Source organism: Oryx dammah, unplaced genomic scaffold (genome assembly GCF_014754425.2).
Source record: "Oryx dammah isolate SB20612 unplaced genomic scaffold, SCBI_Odam_1.1 HiC_scaffold_11232, whole genome shotgun sequence".
NCBI classification, from domain to species: Eukaryota; Metazoa; Chordata; class Mammalia; order Artiodactyla; family Bovidae; genus Oryx; species Oryx dammah.
This window is the reverse complement of record NW_024080625.1, coordinates 3,390,780-3,404,041: the sequence shown is the minus strand read 5'-3', so window position 1 is coordinate 3,404,041 and position 13,262 is coordinate 3,390,780. Positions and strand designations below refer to the sequence as shown.

General features: G+C 41.0%; 1 long non-coding RNA gene across 1 annotated transcript in view; it reads right to left on the bottom strand.

The window, feature by feature from the left end:
- Nucleotides 1-930: 930 nt before the first annotated feature.
- LOC120861338 overlaps nucleotides 931-13,262 on the bottom strand; it is a 67,496-nt gene continuing 55,164 nt past the window's right edge. The window contains exon 2 of the long non-coding RNA XR_005720526.1: nucleotides 931-1,816. This is a non-coding gene — a long non-coding RNA (uncharacterized LOC120861338). The remainder of the gene's footprint in view (nucleotides 1,817-13,262) is intronic.

The following is a 13,262-nucleotide window of genomic DNA, read 5'->3' as shown; positions in this document are numbered from 1 at the left end:
GGAGCTTAGTTAACACTTATTACTCATTTGCTGAATATCAAAAGCACAGGATAATAACCAACGCTTATTGAACTTTTACTCTGTGCCACACCCATATGCATTAATTATTATTTTCCTCATTTACTAGATGAGGAAATTGAGTGCCATGAGGATATTTAATGTGCCCAAGCGGCAGAAGTAGATTTAACCTGAGGCAGTCTGGCAGACAATGCTGGCTTACCCAACGTTAAAAGAAAGCTGCTCTCAAATGCTGAATCTGGTCCTTAAATCAATTTTTAAATATTTTGGAAAAAATATTTAAAAGTTTATTAAACCGAATCTTGGTGGTAAAGTTTCCAGATAGCTGGCCAGGATAAGATGAAGGGAGAGTCTCTTCTCACCTTGTTAGACTTTGAACCATGGAGGAAAATGATCTGAAAAACTGAGTTCATTTGTACATGCATCTACTGAGAAAATTTTGTAGGATGCCCTCAGTTTGATAAGGGTAGATGAAAAATAAATCCTTGACGTTTATCACAGTGCGGTAAGTCCTGTAATCAAGGAATTACAAAGGTACTGTATATTTTGGGAGCTGGAGGGAGGGGAAGGGGAAGAGGAAATGCCATGGAATAGCTGACAAGTAAGCTGACCATTGAAATATGAGTAGAAACTCTTAGTAGACAGAGCGGCCAGGTAGGGGTGGTGCTGGAAGAAAGGCTTCTGGGGGAGGATTCACTTCTAAGCTTACTCAAGAGTGTCTTGAGAATTTCAAGTGGCTCTAAGTACAGGGCTAGAAAGACAGGTGGAAGCTATACAAACACAGGGAAAGCATTTGGACTTACCTTCAAGGTCAGGGATATATAAACTGTTTCAATTGTTAAAATAGCCTGTCCTCTCCAACTAGGTAGTTATTTAATAATTTATATTGATATTTAATTGTTTATGTACATGTACATCATACTAGTTTATTGTATCTCTTACAAAATACACAGAAATAAGATTACATAGACAACATTTAAAATTTTTACTCCCACAAAAATATTATTAAATATTAGCATGAGCAATGTGTTTGAAAATGTTATATATTTTTGAAAACTTTTGTGTGATACCTTGTGATAGGGTAATTTGAAGGACTGGTTTTAAGTTCAGTTTATTTTAATTTCTAGTTTTAATCAAAACAAGATACTATACAAAGAGAGTTTCAACAGGAGTGTTTGTTAGCAGGATTGACCAAATCATGACTCTATTTACTTTGAGCACTATATTCAGATCTTTCTTGAAGTTTAATTAATAACTTCATCTTCTCTGGTGTCAATCATTCATTCATTATTGAAAACTCTTTAGGAGGTGTTGCATTTCTGTATTTTTAGCAGTTGGTTCAAATCCATTGATAATTTTATCTGGGATTTTAAAAAAATAGGCTAGCGAATTCTGTTTCTATTTTTTTTTTTATGTGCAGATGGGAGAGTTTTTTTTTCTTCTTTTATTTAATGAAATGCATTTATATGATTTTCAGCCATCAGCTCATTGATGATTGGAAAGCTTTCTCCAATTGCATGAGTTATCTATTGCTGTGTAACAAAGTATCCTTAAAATTAGTGGCTTAAAACAGCAGACATTTATTATCTCATGGTTTCTGTGGTCAGGAATCTATGGGTGGTTTTGCTGTGTTCTTCTGTCTCAAGGCTGCAACTGGGGTGGTGGCCAGTTCTCCAGGCAGCTCAAGGCTGGGTTGGGGGCAAATCTGCTTCCAAGTTCACTCATGTGCCTGTTGGCAGACCTCTCTTGAGACCTCATGGCTATTGCAGAGAGAGTACTTCCTTACCAGTTGGCTTTTCTGTAAAGAAAGCAACCATAAGACAGAAATCACAGTCTTTTTGTAGCTTAATCTCAGAGGTAACCTTGCTATGGGCTTCCCTAATGGTTCAGCAGTAAAGAATCCACCTGCAGTGCAGGAGACACAGGAGATGTGGGCTCAATCCCTGGGCTGGGAAGACCCCTGGAGAAGGAAATGGCAACCTGTTCCAGTATTCTTGCCTGGAAAACCCCACGGAGCCTGGTGGGCTATCCTCCATAAGGTTGCAAAAGAGTTGGACACCACAGAGCAACTGAGCATGAACTCGACCTTCCTATATTCTCTTTGTTGGAAGTGAGTCCTGAGGTCCAGCCCACACTCAAGGGGAAAGGGGTTACACAAGAGCATGAACACCAGGAAGAGGGGATGGGAAGGGGGAGGGGCAACCTCAGAGACTGCCTACCACACCCATTTTCAAAATAGTAAATTATTTTAGAAAAGCAGTTACATTCTGATTCACCATCAAAAGGCCATCTTTACCTTAAAGAGATTGACCAAGCATATTCCTTTGCCTGAAAATATCTGCATAATTCTGGCAGCCACTAGTTCTCACATGAAAAAGTCTGACAACTTGGGATCCTTGTCATTTGCAAAAGGAAAATATGCAAATCATCTTGCAGTGGAATAACTCTTTTTAATTATTTGGATACAAAATAACTAGCAGACTGGTATGGGTGTGAAATTTTTCATCTAACTTAAAAGAATTGCAAAGAATCTCCTTTATGAAGGACTCAGTTTTCATAACCTAACCATCCATGGCATCTTACAACCTATAGAATGCAAATCATGATCATAGGCGAAGGTGAAGAAATGAATAAGGAGGCAGCATCACCCCTTGTTTGTGGAATTTCCTTTCTTTTTAGAGAACCTTCGATGTGTTAGGTAAAAGCCAGACAGGGCAAGAGTGCCAGTGTCATTTCATACATTCAGAATCAGTATACATTTAAATAGCCTCCTAATCTTATTCTTTTAGTTTTGTTAAAGACAAAGAATATGTAAACATAAAAATGCTAACAGTTGTTTTCTCTGTACCACCATGGGCCATCTAATGTATCTCCAGGGTACACGCACACCCCTTTAGTGACTTCTGCTCTAGACCAAGGAAGAAATTCTTAACTCAGGATTTATTATTTATCCTGAGTGATTTGCTTTTAAAGAGTGACAAAGAGTGACCAAAACTCTAATCAAATGTCCCAAACTATTAAGAACCTCTGCTCTAGGTCATGGATAGCCAATTAAAAGTTTTAAGGGGAACATTAAGAGATTTAAAATTTAGGATGCTACTTGGGTATCAAAGCGATAGGGTAGGGTGGCATGGAGAGGGTGAGCCTGGAGCATTGGAAAGCAGTGGCTGCCAATCTCTCTGAAAGGCAAAAAGTAAAGGTGGGATTAAACCAAAACAATGCAAGTGGAGGAGAAAGGGCATGGGTCCTGAAATTCAGGATGTTTTCTAAGGAAAGGGATCATTAAGCCACTGTGGAGCACGTGTTCATAAATGCAGCTTAGAAAGAAATCATGCTTCAAAATGGAATTCTGAAATCAGAATTCAGATCTAAAGCCTTCTTTCTTTTTGATTCTTTCCTTTATATCTGACTTTACTACTACTATTATTATTTTTCCTAGAGATTCAAACTAGGAGAGAGGAAGAAATTTAAAAAGATGATTATCAATATTAAAAAGATCTAGCAAAAAAAAAGTAATAGAAGAAGGACTTTGAACATAGAATTTGGAAAGAGGGACTGTCGAATAATATGCATTCCCAATACATTTGTAGCTGGATAAACATTTTCTGTGTTGGAAAATACAAGTGATGTGAATTCAGAAGCTGTGCCTTCTTTACAAAGGATGCAGTGTTAAATATTAATCCCCCTTTCTTCTAGATTTTTAATTTCTTCCTATTGTGATCAACATTACTTTGGCTTTGTCTAGGCTCTACTGTATATCCTGGCCATCTCCTGTCTCACAGTATAAAGTCACAATGTCACAGCTTCACACTTCACCCAGCCCCTTCACCTACACCTTCTTAAAGAGTGTAGAATGGCTGGCATTGTCCAATTGTGCTAGAAATGCCATCCCTGGGGCGTGTTGGTCACAGTGAATTCCCAAGGTGGTGACTGTGGTTTTTCTGGGGTTCAGGTAAGAAGATGGGGAGTGCAGGAGCAGTGGGCGTCACCTTGGAAGTCAGGCAGGACGCAGGAGAGGCAGCCCCGTTTCCACCCGGGCCTCTGCCAGTCCCCAGGCGGCCTCCTAGTTCCCGAGGTCTAGACTTGCTCACCCAGCCAGAAACAACAACTTGAACACACTGGCTTTTCCCCGCTGCTGCCTCGGTGGAGGCTGCTGTTATTCCTGCGCCCGGGCCAGGCACCCTCCTGGGGGCGAGGATGTGGAGCCAGCGGGAGGCCAGGCCGGTGTTGGGGTTGGCGGCTCCTCTCCGCCCACAGGCGCCTCCTCCTGCCAGCCGAGCAGGGGCCAGGGTGGGCGCGGAGGCGACTGTACCAGATCCATCTTTCTCAGAGGCAAATGTCTCAAGGATATTATGGATTGTTTCCTATGAGATTGTCTTGACTAGTAAGATTGATTTTAGCTGTCAGTGGCAATGAGGTGAGAGCTCAGACTGCAATTATTTTCAACCTCTGGTGTCAGACCTGGAGAGCAGAACTCCTGGCAGGCTGATGGGATGGAGGCCTTGGGGTGCCTGGAGAAATCTGACCTCCTTTCCTCAGGGGATGGGTGGGGGAAGGGCTCTTAGTTGTGGTTTAGAGTCGAGTTCCAATCTTACAGTGGTAACTGTTGGGGCTTATTTACTGAGTATAATTTTCTATTTGAAAAACTATCTACAGGTCTACAAAGATAGTTTTTCTCATTTGGGTTTTTTTTTTTGTTTGTTTGTTTAAAGCATAAGTTTAAGAAATTTCTTCGTGTAATCTGATTCTTAGGTAAGACACCCTCTCCCTTGCCCAGCCTTGCTGTGGAATTCAAGAGAGCTGGACTGTAGTCTCCTTTCCATGACTTATGCAACTTGGGAACACGGTCTCTCCTTCGAAGCCCCTGTTTTCTCATATCTAAAGACATCTGCTTTATTACAGGGTGGGATTCCTTAATTAAGGATTGGAGATGATGAGGAGGAAGGCACTAGAATAGTGTCTGTCACCTCGAATGTGCTCCTTAAAGGAGATATTATTTTACTATTATTATATAAATTGTCACCCACATGGCCCACAGGGCCTTCATGGAGGATCTAGTCAAAGTTTCTTGCAAGGAATATGCCTGTGAGTCTTATGAGCTGAGTCAAGGGCATGACCAGCTTAGTCAATGAATATTTTTATAAAAGTCTCCACTGACTACACAGTACTGCTGGATTAGACATTGTTGTTCAAAAAGTAAAACTGTAAATGTTCTAGTCATTAAAAACTTGCCATCATATATGGCAAGCCATGTTAACAAAACCATTTCTGGAAGTTTATTTTTCTTTAAATTATAGGTAGTTCTGTAGTTAAAAGAAGTTCTACCGTTCCTTCTGGATGCTTCCAGTTTTCAGTAAGCCATGTGAGGCTAATAATTCACTTCTGGGGTTTTGAAGTTGTTTGTATGACTTTGGGTTTGGGGCATTCACATTCCCACTATGATAAGTGTTAAGTAGAAAGTTAAATACCATTTGTCTGTATTCCACATTTAATACAAACGAACATGGAAGGGGGAAAATGGACAACATAATTATGTATGATTCTAATTTGCCATACTCCACTCTCTGGTTCTCTCTGACTATGTAGGTGTCAAGGGGTCCTGGAGAAGTTGGCAAATCCCTTCACTTTTGCTCTCTGCTCTCCAGTGGTCACTTTTTCTGTTCTCTCCTGCCACCTCTGCTCTGCTCCCTCTTGTCAACTCTGACGTCTGCCTGTCACCCCACTGCCCTTCAGAACTCTTTTCCTTGAAGTGTTTCCAAACAGGTGTTGTCTTGCTTCCCTCTTGACCGTCGTCCCGCTAACCCCTGTGTCTTATAGATGTTCACCCTTCTGAGCACTGACGCGCCTGTCTTTGTATAGCCCTGACTGCCTGGGCATCTCCATGCCCGTTACTGCGTGTTTCCCAGCACTTATCCTAAGTCCTCCAGGGGAACTCAGAGTATCCCCTGTCTCTTTCATGGAGTGCCTTGCATGGTTATGGATTAAAGGAATTACAGAGACAATGCATACAGGGTGTATTGGGGGAAACTCTCAGTACGCTTCTTTTTGCTTTTCAGTTTAGTAATTCTCATCTTAATCTGGTATCTATTAACCAAAAACTTATTAGGCTAGGTTCTGAAGTTTTGCTTGCAGAAGATGTACAAGTTTGGACAGGTGGATGACTCATAGACCCTAAGGAATTTAAAAGCCATGGTTTAGCAAGAAAGCCTCTCTCTCTCTCTCACACATACACACACACACACACACACACACACACACACACACACACAGAGTTAGGAAACCTCGCACACAGAGTCCGCTAAAAGTGGCCTTGTAGGGCACCTGTAACTTACCCATAACTCTCATATTGATGTGGTTCAGATGGCATGAGGTGCGTGCCCTGAGGCCATCTGATGGGAGAAGAAAGAAAAAGCGGCAGAAGTATTGATACTTTTCTCACTCCCAGCCTGGTGTAATCAGTAGTAGCGCTGACTGCTTACACTTACTCAGTCCCTTACTATGTCCAGATACTATGTTATTATTATTATTTTTTAAGTGCTATCTCATTTAATCCTCATAAACCAGCTCTGAGGAATTTTCACAGTTTTACAGAAGAGGATGTAGAAGCCCAAGGTTACACGTTAGCAAAGTGTAGTCAGATTATGTATCCAGGTCTGTCTAACCTTAAAGCCTGTCCAAACCTTGTCCTTACCTAGGACCCTGTACATTTTGATCTCTCTCTCTCTCTCTTTTTTTTTTTCCATTGAGGGGAGCGAGGAATGTGTTTTAGCAGATGAGATTTGGCCATTCCTCCTGGGGCTTAGCCTGCTAGGTTCTCAGTACATTTTGGCTGAATGAATGAGGCAGTCTGTTCCAGTTGCTCTGGGATGGAACACGCGATGAACAGAACAGTGTCTGGGAGAGGGCCGTGGTCATTAGGTGGGAAGGAGGCCTCTCTTATTAGCTACGTGACTTCAACTCTGTGGGCCTGGGTGTCACCTGTAAATCCCAAGGGGGTTGAGGGACAAACAGTGTGTCAGCTGCACATGCCTTTGGGCACGTGTGTCACAGTAGAAGAGAGGACACAGAGTCATCTGTCCTTGCCTGGGATTCAGGAATTCTGCTCTCTCTTTTTATCTCGATGATCTGTATTTGTGATTTTTGGTAAACTTGGCTGTTTTCCTATGCTATTTTTCCCATTTGACAAGGAGATACAGCAACACATCCATCCTTTATTGCTTAATATATTTGTTTTGATCCTTAAAGTTTTGTAGAAGATGAAAATCTAGTTATGTGATGAGGCTTAATGATTATAAAAAGTCCATTGTTGTTCAGTTGCTCAGTTGTGTCTGACTCTTTGTGACCCGATGGACTGCAGCACACCAGGCTTCCTTGTCCTTCACCATCTCCCAGAGGTTGCTCAAACTCATGTCCATTGAGTCAGTGATGCTATCCAATCATCTCATCCTCTGTCGTCCCCTTCTCCTCCTGCCATCAATCTTTCCCAGCATCAGGGTCTTTTCTAATGACTCAGCTGTTCGCATCAGGTGATCAAAGTATTGGAGCTTCAGCTTCAGCATTAGTCCTTCTAATGAATATTCAAGATTGATTTCCTATAGGATTGACTGGTTTGATCTCCTTGCGGCCCAAGGGACTCTCAAGAGTCTTCTCCAACACCACATTTCAAAAACATCAATTCTTCGGTGCTCAGCTTCTTTATGGTCCAGCTATCACATCCATACATGACTACTGGAAAAACCATAGCTTTGACTATATGGACCTTTGTGGACAAAGTAATGTCTCTGCTGATTAATATGCTGCCTCGGTTGGTCATAGCTTTTCTTCCCAGGAGCAAGTGTCTTTTAATTTTGTGGCTGCAGTCACAATTGCAGTGATTTTGGAGCCCAAGAAAATAAAGTCTGTCACTGTTTCCATTGTTTCCCCATTTATTTGCTATGAAGTTACGGGACCGGATCCCATGATCTTCGTTGATAAAAAGTCCATAAACATCATCTAATGAAAATCCAGCCATAGCATCTTCCTCAGTGGGAAATGCTGAATTGTGATGGTTTAACTACAGATGTTTTAATCCTGAATGTATCAGTGTTAGTAGCAGTTAAAGAAAGGCTTCAAATATATATTGATTTTTCAGACATGAAATACAATTATCTCCACATCTTTATTATAATTGAATTCACTAACAATTCCTAAATTAAAATAATCTTTAATCACAAAATTATTCTTGTTCTATAAATTCTTTTAGTGAGAAACTATAGACTTCAGAGAGAGATAAATATTATTCACATCATATAATTCACTGTAAACAGTGTCAGACTTTATTTTGGGGGGCTTCAAAATCACTGCAGATGGTGATTGCAGCCATGAAATTAAAAGACACTTACTGCTTGGAAGGAAAGTTATGACCAACCTAGGCAACATATTCAAAAGCAGAGACATTACTTTGCCAACAAAGGTCCATCTAGTCATGGCTATGGTTTTTCCAGTGGTCATGTATGGATGTGAGAGTTGGACTGTGAAGAAAGCTGAGCGAAGAAGAATTGATGCTTTTGAACTGTGGTTCTGGAGAAGACTCTTGAGAGTCCCTTGGACTACAAGGAGATCCAACCAGTCCATTCTAAAGGAGATTAGTCCTGGGTATTCATTGGAAGGACTGATGCTAAAGCTGAAACTCCAGTACTTTGGCCACCTGATGTGAAGAGTTGACTCATTGGAAAAGACTCTGATGCTGGGAGGGATTGGGGGCAGGAAGAGAAGGGGATGACAGAGGATGAGATGGCTGGATGGCATCACCGACTCGATGGACGTGAGTCTGAGTGAACTCCGGGAGTCGGTGATGGACAGGGAGGCCTGGCGTGCTGCAATTCATGGGGTCACAAAGAGTCGGACACGACTGAACTGAACTGAACTGAAAGGGCCAGCTTTGTCCAACTCATGGTCATTTTCTGAGATTCTGATGATGGAAATTTATATCTTCCAGAAGCCTTTAGTGTGAGTGACCAGATACAGGAAGAAGAAAGGCTATATATTGATTGCTGGATTCTTTGTTATTTGGATAGCATCAGGAGAAGGCATGGGTAGGCTTTATGAGGGGAGCAGGCAGAGAGCAGTGGAGTTACGAACACAAAGCTGCACAGGACACTGAGTAGCAAGAGCAAAACAAAACCCCCTGATCTTTTGAGCTTCTCTTTAAAGTGCTTGTTTACTCTACCACTCCCTAACCTTGTCCCCTCTTTCTGTGACCGCTGGCTGCCACTTCTTGGATTGGCAAGTTTAAGATGGAGGAGAACTGGTAAAATTCTCCCCATTGCTTAAATCATTATTAATTAATCACTTCACCCTCTCATGAGAGATGGTTGGAAAGGGGTAGTGCTTTGGAGAAGGTGAATGCGGTGAAAAGCAGAGCTGTGAGAAATCTGTTCCTGGCATTATATTCTGTACTATAGCAATTAACACACAAAACAGATAATGGTGAGGTTTGCACTGGAGGGCGAGGATGGAGGGATTTAGGGGAAGAGTGTTTCAAAATCGCAAAGAAGGATTTTGAATCTTCTCTTCTCAAGGTCCCTCACTGGGCAGAAACCTATTTCCTTGTCGAAAATCCTAGTTTGAGAAAGACTTGTGACAGATCTTACTTCAGAGATCTGCGTGGTCTATTCTTTCTCCTCCTGTGTTAGCTTTCTCATGTTCAGAAGGTCCTTAATATATCTGACCTTCATTCTCTCTGCTGTAACTTAAGCTTATGCCCTCTCTTGTTACTGTTTAAACTGATCCCTCCAACACTCGTTAACCCCCAGAGAGAGCTTTAGACAAAAGAGCCTCTTGGAACACCCTCTTTTGGCCTTATTTGTCTTTGTAATCCCTTTTATAGAGGGCAGGTTATTTGGTTTCTCTTACAATTGGTGTGGAAGCCTGCTCAGCTGCCCACGTCACTCAGCTCTCAAGGGTCACTTTTGTCATCATTCAAATATTGAAACAGGTGGAACCTGCCACCTGTAATGTGAGCCACAGTGGAAAGAAAGTGACTCAGTCCTGGCAGCTCAAGTCAGGTTTGAGAGAAGTGACTGCGGGAATCCAAATGTTTCCTTGTGGCTTTTGCAGCAAAGGGTGTCTGAATGGCTTCCTTCTTGAAGAATGTGCCATTCCAGTGTCATCAATGTGACCGGTTTGGTGCAGTCGGACATTCCCCTCTGTAGTCTCCTTGCATAAAGCCTCTTGCCCCGAGCTGGCGGCTGCAGAAGCTGGCCTTCCAGCTCCTGCAACAGCATCTCCAATAACATGGAGGAGAACTCGGGCTGGGCAGGCACGAGGCACACACAAAACACAGGGCCTGAGCGGAAGCCTCAGATGAAACTAACAAGGAAAGAAGTTTGTTAGAAAACACTTCTGTTTCTCAACTTCTCTTACACAGCTTGATTTGACTGTCTTGTTAATAGTAGTTACATGTAGCTCACTGAATATCACAAAACATACACTGTTCTCTGAGCCTCACTTTTTCTTTCCAGCCTCAGAGCCACTGCTGGGCCACATTAACCCATCCTCCAAAAATGTTCTTGGAATTTGCCCAGGTAGTCTGTCCTGCCCAGTTGTCAACCTGGCTGCTCCCTTATGTGAAGGAAAAATAATCCAGTGGGAAAACACCCTACCATATTAAAGAAGATGTGAGTTATAAGGCAAGTTTCCTAATAATAGTTGGTCTTTTGGGGGCAGGTCCCTTCATCCCCTAGTACCTCCAGTTTTAATTTTGTAGGATAAAGATAAGATCCTAGTCCCATACCTATTATGGACAGACATGCTCTGAAAATAAATAAACCAAGGCATGTCAATCCAAGAACTACTTTGAAGTAAATCCTATGTAAAGTCAGAAAATTGAAGCTATTGTTGCAATGATGTAAGTAGGTGTAAATGCTCAGCAAGTCTTAACTACATAAACATAAGGAAGTGGAAGAAATGTGGTGTTGTGCCAAAAAGAATAAATGATTGACACCTCCCCCACCCTTTTCTCCTTATTTCCAGGGTGTATGCAAGTTAACATTTTTTTAAGTGCCCAATTCCTTCTTGTGAAGCTTTTGCTAAAACCAGTAAGTTTAGACTATCTGGTGAAAAACCATATCCTCTTGTTATTGATGTTTTACAGCATTTAAATATTTTGACCTAAATGCTAAAGAACAAAGTCAATTGTTTAACTAAAAAAGGCAGAATATAAATATTTAGCTTAGGTATTCGGAGTATCTATTTTCACAATCACAATACTTCCTTGCACATGTTTGAGAGAGAGTTGTAATATGGCTCTTTGAAAACCGTGGGAAATTAAAGATGAAATAAAAACCTGACCACGGATTTCCTTCCTCAATTTTAAGTGAGATCTCAATAAGGCTCTCTTATAGTTGGACGTGGACTTTATTAGCTTTTTATGTGACTTCATACTACTTATTTTTGGAAAATAATCATCTCATTTTAACAGAAATGTGGTTCACAGTGGATTAAGTGAAATGTATTTCTTGGAAAGTTAAAAAAAAAATATTTGGTTTCCATTTTACTCCTCTTTGGAGGCATTTATTTCCAGGCCCTGCAGATCATTTTGAACTTTGTAATTTTGTTATCAGTCATTCACTTTCTTGTTTGAACTTTTGATCATTTATTCCAATTTGTTTTAAAGCACATCCTGAATGCTGGCGAGACATATGCATCTGCCTTAATGATAGTAAGTGGATTTCTACAACTCAAGTTCTTAGCCATACTGGGGAAGGCAGGCCCTGGGCAGTAATGAAAATAGTTTATACAAGCAGAAGCCTGCCATGGGCACCACTTGGTGCTAATGACAAGTGTTTTCCATGAATAAACTAGTTTAATCTTAATGATAAGCATTCACCTTCTCATTTTAGAGAGGATGAAACGTAGGCAAAGCCCCTCAGCTTCAGTAACATTTTAAAAGATACAGAGCTTTTTAAATGTTGGATCCGGAAGAACAGTATTACACACCTTAAAGTGTTTTTGTGAAAATTAAAGCAGAAAAATCACATAACTTGATAATATTTCAATAAGCATGAAAAAAAGACCATAGAATAATTATTTATGTGTAATCACACCACATGACCACTTTAAAATGTGGCCGCTCTTGGGGATTTGAATCTACCACCTACAAGCTCTGTGACCTTGAGCAAGTTGTTTCACTTCTTAGTGCTTCTATTTCCTCGTCTGTCAACTGAGGAGAGTGGTTGAGGATTAAATGAAATAATAAATATAAATAATTTAGCATGTGTCTGGCACATGAAAAACACTGACGACTTATTAGCTGAGCCCAGATTTTATTTTTTGAGGAACCTATGGAAAAAAAGCATGATGCAGACAGGGTTCATATTTCAGTCCTGCCCTATTAGCTGTGTGACCATATCAATATATTTAACCTTCCAGAGCTGCAGTTTCCTCATTTGGAAAATGACCATGATTCTTGCTCTACCTAACTAGGGAATTATGAGGCTCCACCAAGGTAAGGGATATGACAGTACCTAAAGGGCTATGCAGAATTCTGTGAATATAGTGAAATTTTGTAGCAGTGTCTGTTTTTAAAGTTCTTACTCTTTGCTACTTAAAAAACACGTGTAACCTGAATGGTATACAGAGCACGTTTTTCTTTGTGTGGTCATTTTTCTTTTTTGTAATTACACATTTCTGGGTTCCTGCTGATTCTTTTGTAAACCACTTCCTTTTGTTGAAATCTTGAACTAGTCTTGGTGTAGAAACTGTCTGTTGGGGCAAGGGAGAATGAGCCAGTTTATTAAAATGATTGCCTGATCTTTGGAGAATCGTGGTCCCTTCTGACTTTTTGTCATAGATGGCAACTCTCTCCCAATCATAGAAACTTCACCCTTTAATACTTTTAATTGACTGCATCTTGTTGTTCCGTAATTTTAGCTTGCAAAATAAGCTCTCCTAAATATATCCTCTGATGACTACTCTAGCTTGCTATGCTTTCAATTTCTCACATCTTGGGTTATTTGAAGAGGTTTATATTTACCTAATCCCTCAAGCAGCCCCAAGGGAAAGCAGGCTGCCCCCAGGCTTTAGGCATGCTGCCTGCATACCTTGGCCAGAAAGGACAGGACTCACATCCCTTGTTTTTCACACAAGTCACTATGGTTCTGACACAGCCACACAGTTCCTTTGTTATACTCTTACTTGAATCATTGCTGCCCTTGATACCCAAATGCTGGGTTATTTTTGTTTGCCTCTTTGTTTTCTGCTCA